This window comes from Neomonachus schauinslandi, chromosome 12, assembly GCF_002201575.2.
Source record: "Neomonachus schauinslandi chromosome 12, ASM220157v2, whole genome shotgun sequence".
Taxonomy (NCBI): Eukaryota; Metazoa; Chordata; class Mammalia; order Carnivora; family Phocidae; genus Neomonachus; species Neomonachus schauinslandi.
Genome location: NC_058414.1, coordinates 101150011 through 101165768, shown reverse-complemented (window position 1 = coordinate 101165768; position 15758 = coordinate 101150011). Strand labels below are relative to the sequence as shown.

Genomic DNA, 15758 nt, shown 5'->3' with positions numbered 1-15758 from the left:
ATTAAATATTAATAAGAACAGCTTTGGTTCCTGTAGCTGGCAGGTACTTTTTTCCAGGACAGCAGCAATAATCCCAACTACCTTTGCATTTTCACTGTCTAATCTGTCCAATCTGTAGAAAATAAGCCACACACACACACACGAAAGAACGAAAATGAGCCACAAAAATATTGGGGACGTAGGGACTCACCTTCCATCTTTCCATTTCCCAAAATGAAGTGATCTGCTGTCTTCCCTCAAGTGTTGCCCACCCCACTCTCAAAGCAAAACTCGCACTGAAGTGAAACAGGCAGGGAAGGTTTTATTCAGGGCTATTGCAACAGGGGAGAGAGGCCAGAACTCAGTCTGAGCTCCACTCAGCTGGAACAAAGGGCAGGGGGAGTTTCAGGAGTTGGAGCAAGGGGGATGTCTCGTTTGTCCGATCCCCAACTGCCTTGACCCAAAAGGAAAGCAAACTTTTCGTCTTCAGGACAGGAGGTAGTTCTACAGGTGGAACAAAGCACCCACAGAAGTCAGGCTCAGCACTCCCCTGGAAACCAAAGATGGGGCGCCATCCCCCCAGATGGTTACACTTCAAAGAGGTGGCTCCAGGTCCCTGAGAAAGACAGGCCTGAATTGTCAAACTGGCAAGAGGCTTCGAAAAGATTTACATCTCAAGTGGGCAGAGAAATAGTTCACAAGTGTCTAAGTAAATGCTCTATGAAAAGGAAGGCGGGGCCAGCGACCAGGGAGGTGAGAGGGAAGCCTTCATTCCGAGGCGTCCACTCCCCATGAGCTGCAGTTGCCATGGGGCAGCCCTCCCCTCTCTCATTTGTGCAGAAATGCGTGCTTCCCGCTGCAGGATGTGAGAGCATCCCCAGGGCAGAAAGCCAGGGCGCAGCTGACATTTCGGGGGGGGGCCAGAACCCTGTGACCACGGCCACTGGCCCTGGCCGTGGCTGGACCCCGAGGCCTGGCCTGGGGGGAGGAGAGGTCGCCCACAGAGGGTGTCTGACTCAGCCGGGCTTGATAACTTGGCAATCGTTCACACTGCACGGACACAGGAAATCCGGCGCTAAAGCTGAATGTGGCAAAGCAAACAGGAGGCTGGGGAAATGTGGGGAGCTGCAGGGACGGTGGGCGGCACAGGAGGGAGAGGTGCTGAGCCTTCTCCCTGAGCCCCACGGATACAAGACTGCCACTGGTACCCCCCAGAGAGCCTGTCGTCGCCCCACCATGCAGAGGGAGGACCCCGCGGGACAGGCCAGGGGCCCTCACGCTCTCGTCTGTGTGCATAGGTAGCCTGTAGATCAAAGACATGTTGGGAAAATAGAAATTAGATTTGCCTAGAAGGTGGTATAGTGTGGGGAGAGAGAATGAACACACACACACACACACACACACACACCACGTAAGGGAAGGTCTTTGCTCGTCAGCTAACACAAACTGGGCCAAGGACTAATATTTTGCCGGGGACGCTGTATTAAATATGAGAACGCTATTAACACTATCCATATGAGAGGTCACAATGCTTTGCAAGTCAGATGAACAATGGCCTCTCGGTGTGCGATCGGAGAACAGGAAATTGCCACAACAAGCATTTTTTTCCCGTTAATTCTTCTACATGAAATAATTGATAACATGTCAAGCTCTCCCTTTAAAACATTCATCTTAAGCATGTGCTTCTTGGTAAGATATTCGAGGCCTGCAGCAAAGCAATTATTTATTTTAACATTTGCATTTAAACCAAATGGTATTAAAATTCATCACGGCTCCATCCCTGATCAGACAAAACCGGGGGCAACTCTGTCTCAGCCTGAGTTTCTGAAGCAATCGATCCTCCAAATAACAAGACACTCTGTGGCCAACACAAATTATAGCTGACTTTATTGTATTTGCCATTTAGATATGATTGTAACACCATTAACAAAAAAAATGTCCCGCAGTATGACATTCTGTCAACAGTGAAGTCAGCCTCAGGCAATAGTGGGCCAAGAAAATCCCCTTTGCTTTAAGGACACCGAGTCCATTTTGTTAGGTTACGGATTTGGGGGGCGGGGCAGGGGGGAGGGGGGGTCCTAAATAAAGCAGCCATTCCTACAGGCCTGCTCACACACACAGTGTGCAGAGGGCCTCAGCTGCAAGAGGTCTTCACTCCCTTCCAGCAAAGGGAAGAAAGTGTTTCTAGAGTCCACCTGAGCCCAGGAGCACTTTATATTCAAGGGAAGACTCCCTGGGTGAACTTTAATTAGTGGTGAAAAATGATCCCGGCTAAGTCAAAGAGGATGACAATTCGTTCTTGCGGGACTCGAATCAATACCCCAGGATCTCCCGAAGAGCCAGTAATTCGCATACACTGTTCAATTGCTTCTGTTCCATTTCAACCCCAGAACAGTCTTTGGGAGGAGGGGAGGACAACCACAGCTCCTGCAGAAAGCAAATGACGTGGCGGCCGGTGTGTCACTTTGTCGGATGATGGCCCGGCCCTGCAGCGCTCCCCCCCAGCCCCCCATCCCGGGCCCCGCTTCCGTGGGAGACACTAGGGCCACATGCTCGCAGCAGGACTTAGCCACCGCCTTCCAACCACACACTGGCTCCAGCAGCTTTTGTTTTTTCCTCCAGCACACTGGCACTGACCAGGGAGAACAAGATAAAGGTATTCCATTAAGACCACTAATGTTTTTCCCCGGTAGGCCACAGTTATAACACCCAAAATGAGGATATCCACGCGGGCAGAACAAGCCCTGAGACCAGCCTCACGTCCGTGCGATCCCAAGGCGCCGCCTGGTTGGGGCACCTGCCTCCTGGAAGGTCCCTTTGACCCAGTGCCCACTTAAAACTCCTCGGCCCCAAAGGCAGCGGAATGGTCGTCAGACCTGCTCAGTGTGGAAAGGAGGAATCCGCCCAGCTCAGTGATGATGGGGGCCAAATGGGCTCCTTTCCCTCCCGCCCAAGCTGGAGAATCAAGCTCTCATTTCTCGGACCCTACTCACTCAGAATTTGTGTCCGTTGACCTTGGTCTGGGCTGTAAAATACTAGGATTAATTTTTAAATTAAATATAAAACTTAGGGGGCACCTGGGTGGCTCAGTCGGTTAAGCATCCAACTCTTGATCTCAGCTCAGGTCTTGATCTCAGGGTTATGAGTTCAAGCCCTGAGTTGGGCTCCATGCTGGGTATGAAGCCTATTTAAAAAATAAATAAATAGGGGCGCCTGGGTGGCTCAGACAGTTAACTATCTGCCTTCGGCTCAGGCCGTGATCTTGGGGTCCTGGGATCGAGCCCCACATTGGGCTCCCTGCTTCTCCCTCTCCCTCTGCTTCTCCCCATGCTTGTACTCTCTCTCTCTCTGTCAAATAAAAAATCTTAGAAAATAAAAATAAATTAATAAAATCATAAATAATATGTATGTAACTTAGCTTTGCATTTTCTGGAAGTTTTAAGGATCATATAAATAAATGTAAAAGAATTGTTTGCTAAGAAATAGCATGAAGAAGGGGCACCTGGGTGGCTCAGTCGTTAAGCGTCTGCCTTCGGCTCAGGTCATGATCTCAGGGTCCTGGGATCGAGCCCCGCATCGGGCTCCCTGCTCTGCGGGAAGCCTACTTCTCCCTCTCCCGCTCCCCCTGCTTGTGTTCCCTCTCTCGCTGTGTCTCTCTCTGTCAAATAAATAAATAAAATCTTTAAAAAAAAAAAAAGAAATAGCATGAACAAGATTACAGTATGCACATTTAACCTAATTAAACAGAACAATTATTTTTGAATACAGAGAAGGGCCAGTTAATATACAATAGGCCAAAGTCAAATACGAATCATCTTTGATGATTCATTCATTTGTTAAAACAGAGCCTTGGAGTTTGCATGATGAACAGACGATATTTTGCGCGTCTCACTAGTGTTTTGTATGAACTTGAAGGTGGTACGATAACAGCTGTTTAAATGAATGCTGTAACTCAGACTGCAGGACGCCTTCTGGCCTTACCCCAATCAGTCGAAATAATAAGTCTCAGCCATATTTACATATTCATCTACCTAAAAGATGATGTTCCTCCGGGAACTTAGAACTTCGCTGGGACATGCATGCACTTAGGAAAATTTGAGAACAGTAGCAAAGCCTGTTAGTAGTTCAGGGACCCAAAGCTACTACAGAGTGGTATGTGTCTGTGCAGCAAATGATAGGTCAGAGGGTCCACTGTACAGGGAGAAACCTTTGCACAGCGAAGAGTTTGAGAAAAATGGGAGGGCTCTGATGTGAGGGAGAGGAGGTTGCACCAACAGGGGCAAAGACCACAGGGTGTCTCTGGGGCTATGATGGAAGGTAGAAATTGGCTGGATCAGAGCGCTCACGCAACAGTACCTTCACCCCAGACAGTTTTTGCGGTGCCTTTTCACAAAAGACATGAACACAAGGAAAATCCTTAAAATCGGGTAAAATGACAAAATCGACTCAGTGAAAATGGAAGAGTAAAATAATTTTATGGCTTAGGAAATCTATTATTTTTTAAAGATTTTATTTATTTATTTGACAGATAGAGACACAGAGAGGGAACACAAGCAGGGGGAATGGGAGAGGGAGAAGCAGGCTTCCCGCGGAGCAGGGAGCCCGACGCGGGGCTCGATCCCAGGACCCTGGGATCCTGACCTGAGCCAAAGGCAGATGCTTAAGGACTGAGCCACCCAGGCGCCCCAGCCTAGGAAATCTATTAAAGAGAAATGCAAACCTTAGCTCTGAGTCTTCTGACAAGATAAAAATACTATAAATATAAAGAAATAAGGAGGGCATGGAGGCCCGAAGCCATGCTGAGATGCTCTGGCCTCTCTCCGTCCTCCCAGTGACTGTCGTCAGAAGACCAGCTGGCCCTGGGCTGGCCCTGACCGTCCCCATGCGGACAGCATTGCTGGCTCGTCCTTCCTTCCCCTGAGTCATCCAGGCTGGGGGCCCAGGGTGACCTGGTCTCAGTGCTGCTCAGGGTCCCGCTGACCCTTGGCTGTCCCAGCCACACAGCTGGGGGGTCACTCACATGATTCTGGCCGGACGCAGCAGCTGGGAGGGAGGCGGGAGGCCAGTCTTCGGCAGAAGAGACTCCCATCCACCGGCCCTCAATATCTCTCAGGATTTCCGGATCAGTGATGATTACATGAAAACCACCCCTTCAGGGGGCTGCGGGGGAGAAGGGTGTCGGGGTAAGAAGCAAGACAAAGAGACAGGATCGGCCTTGAACTGCTTCCAATCTGGCTGAGGTCTTGAGACCACCCAGCTCAGGAAGGACCCGCTGCCTCCCACATGGGCGGGAGCGGTCTCTTCTGCTCTACCCTCCCCCTGCCCCCTCTGCTGCTGGTGGGCAGGGGGGCTCCCCACCTACCTCTGAGTCTTTGGCTCTGGGCAGCAACTCCTCCTAAAACCTCCTGTCCCACTGGAATTGCATCCGTCCCTGTATTTTACTTGTATTCATCCTCTATGGGCGCTCTGCCTGCACTTTGCATCGCGAACCGCCCCGGCCTTCCCGGTCGTCTCCCCAGCGCTTTCACTACCACGGCTCCAACCTCTCCGCACCGCCCTGTTTCATAACACTTCTCCGAGCTCTGGCTTTCTCCGAGGGGGCCAGAGAGCGGTAAAACCATTCAGACAAAGCGGTGAAACCGTTTGGAGGAGCTTAGAGCAGCGAGGGGCCCCTCAGGTTCCAGAGGCGCCTGCCTGCCTTTCTGGGCCCTGCTCTTCTGTGTCTTGCCCGGCGGCCCTGCCCCTCCCCGCGCCCGGCGTGTCTGTTCGGGCCGCTGTAACGGGCGGTTTATAAACCACAGACATCTATTTCTCCCCTCTGGAGGCTGGAAGTCCAAGATCGAGGCACCAGCAAGGTGGACGGCGGCTTCTGGCTGTGTCCTCACCGGCAGAAGAGGCAGAGAGCGCTCTGGGGTCTCTTTTATAAGGGCGCTGATCCCACTGAGGGGGCCTCCACTCCCATGACCTAATCACCCTCCAAAAGCCCCAACTCCGCACCATCACCTTGGGGATGAGGTTTCAACATACAAATTAGGGAGGAGGGGACACAAACATTGTCTAGAGCACCCACCTTACCCCTCTGTAGGGTGTTCAGTGCCCTCATGGGGCCTCCCTGCCCCACTTTCCTCCAGCAGAAGCTGCTCGTGGGAAAACACCCGATTCCATCATTTTCTTCTCAACCCTTCTCCCTGGGGACACACGGTGGCTCCTCAGCTCTGCAGGGACAGGATCCAGGCATCCAGCCCGGGAGAAGGAGAGTGGCCCAGCTTCTCCCACATCCCCTCCCCACCCCGACCTCTCACCTGCACCCCCCCCACCCCACCCAGGACAAGATAAGTGGAAAGCAGGGCAGTGGGACGTCTTTAGCCCAAAGCGTCTGCGTACCAGCCAGAGAGGGAGGGGATTGGGTCTCGTGTAACAGAAGAAGCTGATCAGAGCCAGCAAGCGCGGTGTAGGAGAATCACCAATTGCCAAATGGCCCTCTAAAACTGCGTAGACCCGCAGCGGATTCAACATCAATGTACGGCCTGGCAGGAAGTGCAGCACAGCCCCTGTCCTCCGCAGGACCGGGACCCAGCAAGCGGCTTCCATGAGGACCAGGGGAGTGACGGCTGCTCTGGGCCGCGCGCTGGCTGGGTCTGCAGGCTCCGGACGCTCACTCGCTGGGGGCCTTCCATCGCGAGGGGCGGTGGCAGGTAAGACGACCGGCCCCAGCCCTACCAGGGGCATCCCTGCGACCTTGAGCACTCGTGCTGAGGGGGAAACCCCCCAATCCGTCGGGTGCACGTCCTGCCAGCACACCCAGCCCCGGGGGGTGGGGGGAGAGGGGGACCCTGTTGACAGCTCTTCTGCCTCATTCATGCTCTGAACTGCCCTCATCTCAGGGAGGGGACCCCAGCCTCTCGCTCCAGAAAACGCTCACCGGGAATTTTACTCTCACTCTAGCCGTCTCGGAAATTAAACTTGTGTTTGACAGGCCCTCATGTGTGGCATATCGGTATGGTCCCCAGAATACCGACCCCCAGCATTTGAGTCACATACAATACATGCGTGTGAGCCCCTCACTCTGCCCAGTCGCCCTCCTTCCTCTGGGTTTTACTTGAATTTGGCAGGCCTGGTAACACCACGTGTGCCCAGACGGGTACCACCATCCCCCAAGTTCTATGTGCCCTGCCCAGGGTTGGGTGCAGGTGTGAAGGTCCTGGCTCTTTCCCATAGACAGTCATGGAGCAGAGGGAGAGCCCCTGTATGGGGAAGGGGCTCACCCACCCCAGGCTGGAAACCCCCCCTTCAGGTGCTAGCTCTGCAGGGGGCTAGCTGAGGACACATATCTGAGCCTGGGATGGAGACCACACAGTCACTACTTTGTTGATGCCAAAAAAAAAAAAAAATAGCTATTTATGTTACAGGGGTTGCTTGAGAATTGCTGCAATATAGAATTTGCTGCTGTTGGTCCTCAAAAACTCATGGAGGCAATTTATCAATCAAAATCATTTGCCCGTGAGCATTGCTTTCATTTGTCATGGTGTGGGCAGCTTTTGAGTTTCTGAGATTTCTCCCACTTACACACATTTATGATTCTGTAACTCTGGTCCTGGGTGTGGAATGCTTTCCCTCCTGACCACCTCCGAGTCTTCGGCTGAGCTTTGGGCAAAGGGGAGTGAAAACACACACACTCGGGCTTAACCAGACACTAGCTCCTGGTGACACCAAGCACTTCCTGAGAAACAGACGCCAACGCATTGTCTGGACCTGGCATCCCGTGGACGAGTTGCTGTGATTGATCGCTGCCTCGCGTGGTGCCAACTAGGAGCCCCCAGCCATTGACCGAGGGCAGACGGCCAGACGACAGGAGGATGCGGTTCACTACGCCCAGAATGCCGGCTCCTGGGAACAGGTGAAGAGTCAACATAAGCCGGCACACAGACGGTGACTGTTGACAGGGAGGCACAGCCCACGGGCACAGGGGACCAGTCTCCTCACGGATCAGGGAGCTGAGACCCAGAGGGTGAAACCCCTGGCCGGTGACACCCGGTGGAGCCAGGCGCTGGGTGTGTTCCCAGGCTGCTTTGTGTTTCCAGTTGTCAGCGTCGGTGAACATAGGCTCTAACCTCAGGCCACTGGAGAAAGGCAGGTACCCACCCAGGGATGCCACCAGGGACTCTGTTCCCCTGAAGCCTTGGAGCATAAAGGACCCTCTGGTAAACCTTCAGCTGCCCTGCGTCTCAGTGTGTGTCAGAAACAAGTCTCCCCATGGGCCCCAAAGCACTAGAACCAGAATCACTAATCCCGCATTGAGAAGACATCTCAGACGCCAGAAAACCACCATGAAACTTGGAGGTCCACATGGGGTTTCCTAGGGTAATTTAAGAGCCAGCTACTTGAGGAAGGGGGAGTGGACAGCTCCCTGCCTTGCAAGGCTTCTCTAGATAGCGCTGCCCTTTTATTCAGCTACTGTCTAAGAGGCAGGGCAAGGCCAAGGGCACAGTAAGAGGAAGACCACCTGCTCCCATATCACCCAATGGCAAGCACGTATGAGGGGCTCAGAAACTTATACTTGTTTCTTTCACGGGGCTAGTGAGTAGTCAGGGTTCTCCAGAAAAACAGAACCAATAGAAGAGAGAGAGACAGAGACAGGGAGAGAGACAGAGACAGAGAGAGGGAGAGACACACAGAGAGAGGGAGAGAGACAGAGACAGAGAGAGGGAGAGACACACAGAGAGAGGGAGAGAGGGAGAGAGCGGGAGAGAGAGAGGGAGAGAGAGACAGAGACAGAGAGGGAGAGAGAGACGGGGGAGAGAGAGAGACAGAGGCAGAGACAGAGAGAGGGAGAGGGAGAGAGAGACAGAGAGAGGGAGAGAGCAGAGAGAGGGAGAGAGACAGAGACAGAGAGAAGGAGAGAGAGAAGATGGGAGGTGTATTCTGGGAATTAGATCGTGCAGTCAGGGAAGCTGAGAAGTCCCCAGTCTGCCACCTGCGAGCCAAGAACTGGGAAAGCCAGTATGAGTCTGAAGACCCAACATCTAGGAGCTCCCAGGTCCGAGGGCAGGAGATGGCTATCCTAGCTCAAGAACAGAGAAAGACTTTACTCTTCCTTTGCCATTTTGCCCCATGTGGGCCCTCGGTGGATCACACAGCGGTGAGGATGGATCTCGTAACTCAGTCTACTGAATCCAGTGCTAATCTCTTCTGGAAATGCCCTCACAGACACACCCAGAAATTACATGTTACCAGCTACCTGGGCATCCTTTGACCAAGTCAGGTCAACACATAAAATTAACCATCACAATGTGTCAATTAACCTTATTGTAACAGTCATTTCACAGCATATACGTGTATCAAACCATCACATTGTGCACCTTAAACTTGCACAATGTTGTATGTCAATTACATCTCCAAAAAGTCACGGGGAGGGGAATTAAACACCACAGCTCCTATTCCATTTCCACTTTTCTTAGGAGTCAGAAAAACTCAATCCTGGCCCCAGGCGTGATAATGCCTAACTGTGTGGCCTCGGGAAAGTCACTTCACCTCTCTGAAAAGTTCAAGGGTTGGGCTCGGTTAGGAGTCACAGGTGAATGTCCTCAGGGGCTGGATAAGAGTAGCACTGTGTGAAGAAAGCGAAGTGTAAGATAAAAGGAATGGTGGGGCCTGGGGTAAACAGGAGAGCCTACAGGAGCATCTAAAAATATTCCAAAGAAATGTTAGTGCAACCCACAAAAAACACTCCTACCGGCTACAAATCAGCACCCCCAGAACTGCATGGTCTGTGAAGGTTGCCATCCATAAAATTTCTCAGTTCTAAGATCTGTATGAGGTGGGGCAGATTATTCGCCAAAGACATGTTTCAATCAGGATATATTTAGTCGTCTGAAATACAAATCCACACAGCTATCTCCAGGAAAGGGGGGTTTATGATGGAGTACTAGGTTTCAGGAATCACAAGAGAAGCTGAATAGGGCCAGGATCACCTCCAGAGACCCCAGGGAAAGGATCCCGTGAACCTTCAGCTTCATGCCTCACCACTGATGGGACGAGCTACCCTTCAACTGTTGGCTTCTTCTCTATCCCTCTATCCTCGGCTCAGTCTCTAAGTGCCCACCTTCAGATTCCAAAGGGAGGATTCTTCGGACCTCTCCTAGACCGGGTGCCTGGCCTTGGCCAAGCAGCCATGACCAAGGAGGACTAGGTCACATGGTTCAGTCACAGCTCTGCAAGCACTGCTCTTTATGAGACCGTGGGTGGGAGTAAGCAACAGAGCATCCCAATACAAGGTCAAAAGGGAAAGTATTGATTTTCCCAATTATGTTTTCTCCTGAGCGTTTCGGATAGTCCCTCTCTGATGGCACCATCCTCCTGCTAGTTCATGGATAAAATCTCTCCTGCTGCCTTCTTGGTAGCTTTGCTTCCTCCCAGCATCATAAGGAGCTCCCTGCCCTGTGCACTCCCTGACACCTGTCGGCTGGGTGGGAAGGGAGCCCAGAAGCTGAGCGTGTGGCTAGGACATCCTCCTGTGACCAGGAGGGAAGGGATGCAGAGCAGCTTTGCCTCCACGTCATTCATTCTCAGCACATATGAGATGTCATAGGGCTTTATGAATGCTAGATCAGTTTTACTGGCCATATGATTTGATTGATCTTGTTAGTCTTGACAAGAAATCAATTGGAAAAAAATATATGTACCTTCCCGGAATGGGCTCTCCATCTTAAGGTAAAAGAACAATCTAACAAGCGTGGAGGAAGATCCAGGGAGCAGCCTTGATAAATATGACCAAGACCAAGGCCCTGGGAAGACGCCAGTCTCTGGTCTCTCTCCAAAGCCAGGAGGAAATGAGAAGAGAGACACATGAAAGGGATCTGGTAAGTTCAGGCATGTCACCTCCAGATGGGTCTCAGAGCTTCAGAAAAGCCCCCCGGCTGTGTGCCCACACATGCCCCAGGCTCCCACTGCGACATCACAGGGGAAGAGCCCTTATGGAGACTACTAACATGCTGGAAGGGGAAGACTGTCTTGGGTCCAAATCAGCCTGACTCTGCCATTGTCTAGCTGGGCAACTTTTCCTACTCTGCCCCTCAATGTGCTTATCTATTAAACAGGGGTGACAGGACCGTCCGCACAAGCCTACTGTGAAGAAGGGCGTGAGGCTGGTGTGAGCAGAGCACGCACCGAGCACCCACACTGGGGGCCCAAGGTACGCCCCTTACTTCCTGTGACCTCTGGTTCTAAAGGCAAATCCGGTGCTGGGTCAACAAAGGGCAGAATGACTCGGGCTACGGAAGCCAACAGACCCGGGTTCAAATATTGATTCCAACAACATACCCAGCTGTGACGTCTTTGTTTCTTTGTCTATGGAAGGACCCAGCATCAGAATCCCTTGTAGTGCTGTATGAAAGAGTAGCATGCACAGGGTGGCTTAAACATCAGAAACTGGCTTCTTCGAGAAAATGGCAAATAGCCAATGAGGCTGGTGCTGTGGGAGGGCGCGGAGGGCCCAGGGCCCTGGAACGGGAGGCTTTGGCCGCAGCACCCAGGGTCATGGCCTTGGCCGTGGTTGTGGGCCAGGCCACAGAGCGCACCGAGGCAAGGCTGAGGACAAGGAGGGGATCCCCGTCACCAAGCTGGGCCGCCTGGTCAAGGACGTGAAGATCAAGTCCCTGGAGGAGATCGATCTCTTCTCCCTGCCCACCAGGGAATCTGAGATCACTGATTCTTTCCTGGGGGCATCCCTCAGGGATGAGGTTTCGAAGACTCTGCCAGTTCAAAAGCAGACCCCTGCTGGCCATCGGACCAGGCTCAAGGCACTCGTTGCCGTCGGAGACGACAACAGACACGTCGGTCTGGGTGGTGCTCCAAGGGGGCAGCCACTGCCTTCGGTGGGGCCATGATCCTGGCCACACTTTCCGGCATCCTGTGCGGCGAGGCTACTTCGGGAGCAAGAGCGACAAGCCCCGCACTGTCCCATGCAAGGTGACCGGCCACTGCGTCTCCGTGCCGGAGCATCCCGTCCCCGCCCCCCGAGGCCCTGGCACGCGGGTGAGGGCAGTCTGACCGCTGCTGCCCCTCGGCCAGGGACTGTACTGTCCCGCTGGGCGACTTTGCCAAGGCCACTCTGATGCCGTTCCCAAGACCCACAGCTGTCTCGCCGCTGGAGATATCTCTGGAAATAGACCGTGTCCACCACGTCACCCTATCAGGAATTCACTGACAGCTTGTAAAGACCCACACCCGAGGCCCCGTGCGGAGGACTGGGCTCCAGCTGTGGCCGCCACTTAGTCTTATACAAGAAAAATAAAGGGAATTCAAGCCAGTTTAAAAAAAAAAAAATCAGAAATTGGCTTTCCCACAGTTCTGAAGCCTGGAAGTCCAAGATCAAAGAGCCGGCCAGTTTGGTTTCTAGGGAGAGCTGTCCTCCTGGTTTTCAGACAGTGACCCCCTTGCTCTGTCCTCATGGGGGATGGAGAGCCAGCGAGCTCCTGCCCCTTCTCATAAGCCCACTAATCCTATCAGATCAGGGCACCACCTTTTTTTTATCTGATTTATCCTTAATTGCTTCTGTAAAAGCCCTATCTCCAAATAGTCAACACGTGGGGGCTTTAGGGCTTCAACATATGAATTTGGGAAGATCACAATTCAGTACACAGCAAGTGCTTATTAAAAACACAGATTGCTGGGCCCCATCCTGGGCCTGCTGAATCGGAGCCTCTAGAGATGGGACCTGGGAAGGTGAATTCTTAACAAGCCTCCTCCGCCTGAGTCCCTTCCTGCGTGTTGCAGGTGGGCTGCCCCGTCCCCCTCGTGACGTCCCCTCATGCCCTTTGTGAGCACTGAATTACCGAAGGGGCCCTTGGAAGACCCCAACGCACCAGCAGCAAGTGTGTGTTGGTGCAGCTGCTCGGCCTCCTCTTCCAACCTGGGCCTCCTCAGGCTGCTGCCGGGGAGCCCCTGTGGGCTTCAGAATAAGTCACAGGGAGCTTTCAGAGACCCCCTAGTTTCAGAGGAGACATATGGGAAGAAATCGAAAAGCTCCGGGACAGTAGAAGGCAGGGCCAGCCTGCAGACCCCCATCACCCCCACGACTGCCAAGACTCTGCCGTACTTACTCAGTTTTTTCTCACTTTGAATCATTTCGGTCAGACTTCAGGAATTCACCCACCATAGGTCCTTTGTGCAGTTGAGGAAACAGACTAAGAGATCCAGGAATTCTGTTTTAAAATCAATTTGGGTCTCTAGCAGCAAAATTCAGACTGAACAAGTGAGAGAGTGGTATTTCCAGAATGGAAATACATAGAAAATTCCAAGGTTTAGTCAATTACACACTTTGTGAACTGAGCGATCAGAGGTGGGGACTCGAAACGTGACCGTTGAGTGGTTTCTTACAAAACCGAAGGTACTCGTCACGCAGTCCAGGAATCGTGCTCCGCATCACTTTTGGTCACCAGCTGCTGCTGAGCAGACGTGCTGCTACGTGTTCCTGCAGGCTCAGCTCATACCCTGGGGAGATGGGGCCCCTCCAGTGGCCTGAGAATCAGGAGAGCCCAACCCTCCAGAAAAGAATGGGACCAAGGCCACATCACTGCCCTTTTCAGAACAGCGTCCGCACCCGAAACACAAAGAAGCCGGGCCGGCTGCTCTCTACACCTCCCTCCACCTCTTGCATCCGCCGTCCTCAGCTCCTGGCCAGGTTCGGCAGTGTGCACAGACCTCCAGCCTGGAGCAGATCCCGCCCGGCGTACACACACACGCACACATGCACGCTCACACACACGCATGCTCACACACCAACTCTTACACAAACTCACGAACAGCACACACACACACACGTCCCTCTGGGAGTTAAACTTGCTGAAGGTGAACACCAAGTGCTCTGGGAGAAGCAAGATCTTTAAAGAGAAACTCCAAGAAACGCCTAGAAAGGGTTTTCCACTCCCCACCCCCCCACAAACACCCCCACACAAAATGGTGTTTGGACATTAGAGAAAGGGGTAACATAAGCTGAATTTATAGCGAAAATACAGTCAGACTGGCTCTCCCATGGCAGCCACCCTCCTGCCCCCACGCTTTGCAGCCAGCAAGGGAAGCCCCCACACCCGCCTCCTCCTTTGTCCCCAGAGACCCCTGCGTGGGGAGGGCTTCTCGGCTTGTGCTGGCGTCCATTGCCGACTGACTCACAGATGGGGAGCTGCCCCCCACTAGCATGGCCGGCCTCCGCCCTTCCCAGGCCCCAGGGAGCAGGCCCACACTCAGCTATGGCCTGTTCAGGGGGCAGCCCCGGCTGAGTTTACCAGACCGTACGGTGGATGTAATTTTCAGTCACTGTGCTCCGTCACAAAGATATTTTTCACTAAGTGACAATATATTTCAGTCAAGGGGTGGTCACCGATTTAGTGTATTAGTGCTACGGATCTAAATCATTTGCCGTGTGTCTGGGCGGGGCGGTGATATGTCAGGCTCAGTAGGTACTCTGGTTCAGTGGGTGAAATATGTGAGTCAGCTTGATGAATCTGCTTTAGCAGGTGATCTACTTCTATTTCCAGCCAGTAATTATGTTTTAATGCGTGATATATCCTTTTCTGGTTGAGGTGTATTAAATCCCCAATAACTGTGTATTTATTTCGCCACGTTATGTATGCACACAGCCATTAATATACATTTCAATGTTTAATGCATCCACTCTGCCAGGCCATAGATCCCTGACTCTTTCCGAAGTTTAGAACTCAAAAGGCACCTCATAAAACGCCACTTCATTAAGAATCAACGGGGATAACCCAACCAGAAAAATTTTTTATTGATGAAGGTTGAACAGAGAGATACCAAGTTCACTTATCACTTCTCACGGGGGAACAAGACAATGAGATCTTTATTGGAAAATTCTGTGTGTCAGGAACGCACTTCATCTTGTCAGGGGCAGCGCGGCCAGGAAAATATACAGCTGGACGTGAGTGATCGCCGCGAGAAGAAGCCCTACCCGAATGCCGTCTCAGCAGTTTCCAGGGCCTTTGTGGCAAATGGCTTTGATGTTTTCTTTCCTGAGTGGCTTCTCTTCGTCAGGAAGTCTTTCAACGCAACCCCTCTGGAAGCCCTTGAGAGCTCGGAGGGCCGGACCCCCAGCACACACCGCTCCCCAGTCACTGGCCCGCTCCCCGGAAGCCAGGGTGAGCCCTGGCAGCTGGGGCCACTCTGCCACCAGGACCAGTCCTGGCCGGCCTCCCAGCATCGGGGGCAGCCGGTCCCCTCCCTGAAGGGGGACGGGGTGGCCATCTCCACACCCCCCACAAGGTGCACACACCATCAGCGCCTCTCAGGAGGCTCCCTCCAGGAAGTTCTCCAGCAATCCCACTTCCTTGACCTTCATAGTCTACAAAGAACGCTATGAATACTCTGCTGGGGGCAGGATTTAGGTCAAGGTCAAGCAAACTCCTGGTGGGTGAGGCAGATTTAAGCACCCCAATTCCCCTTCCTGAGCGTTTTCCCAGGATGCTATGTAGTTTTAGAATCATAATCTTTAATAGCTGAGCAGTATCTCAACCATGGTAAATCAGATGAGATAGATTTCGCTGGAATTACAATCAGTTTCAAACTCTCTCGATGAGGTTTACTTTGTGCTGCGGGTCTGGAGTCTGCAGGCGGCTGTCCCCAACGGATGGCCCACTCATGCCCAGTGTGGCCCCCAGGGGGTGACGTCAGGGTCGCTGCAGAGCGGGACAAGCACATGGAGAACCAGCAGCTTTTACCTGCTCCAAGTGACACACGCCCCTTCTGCTCCCAGACCAGTGGCAGGA

General features: G+C 52.7%; 1 pseudogene; it reads left to right on the top strand.

The window, feature by feature from the left end:
* Positions 1-7856: 7856 nt before the first annotated feature.
* Positions 7857-12252, top strand: LOC123326390 (annotated as a pseudogene).
* The last annotated feature ends 3506 nt before the right edge of the window (positions 12253-15758 follow it).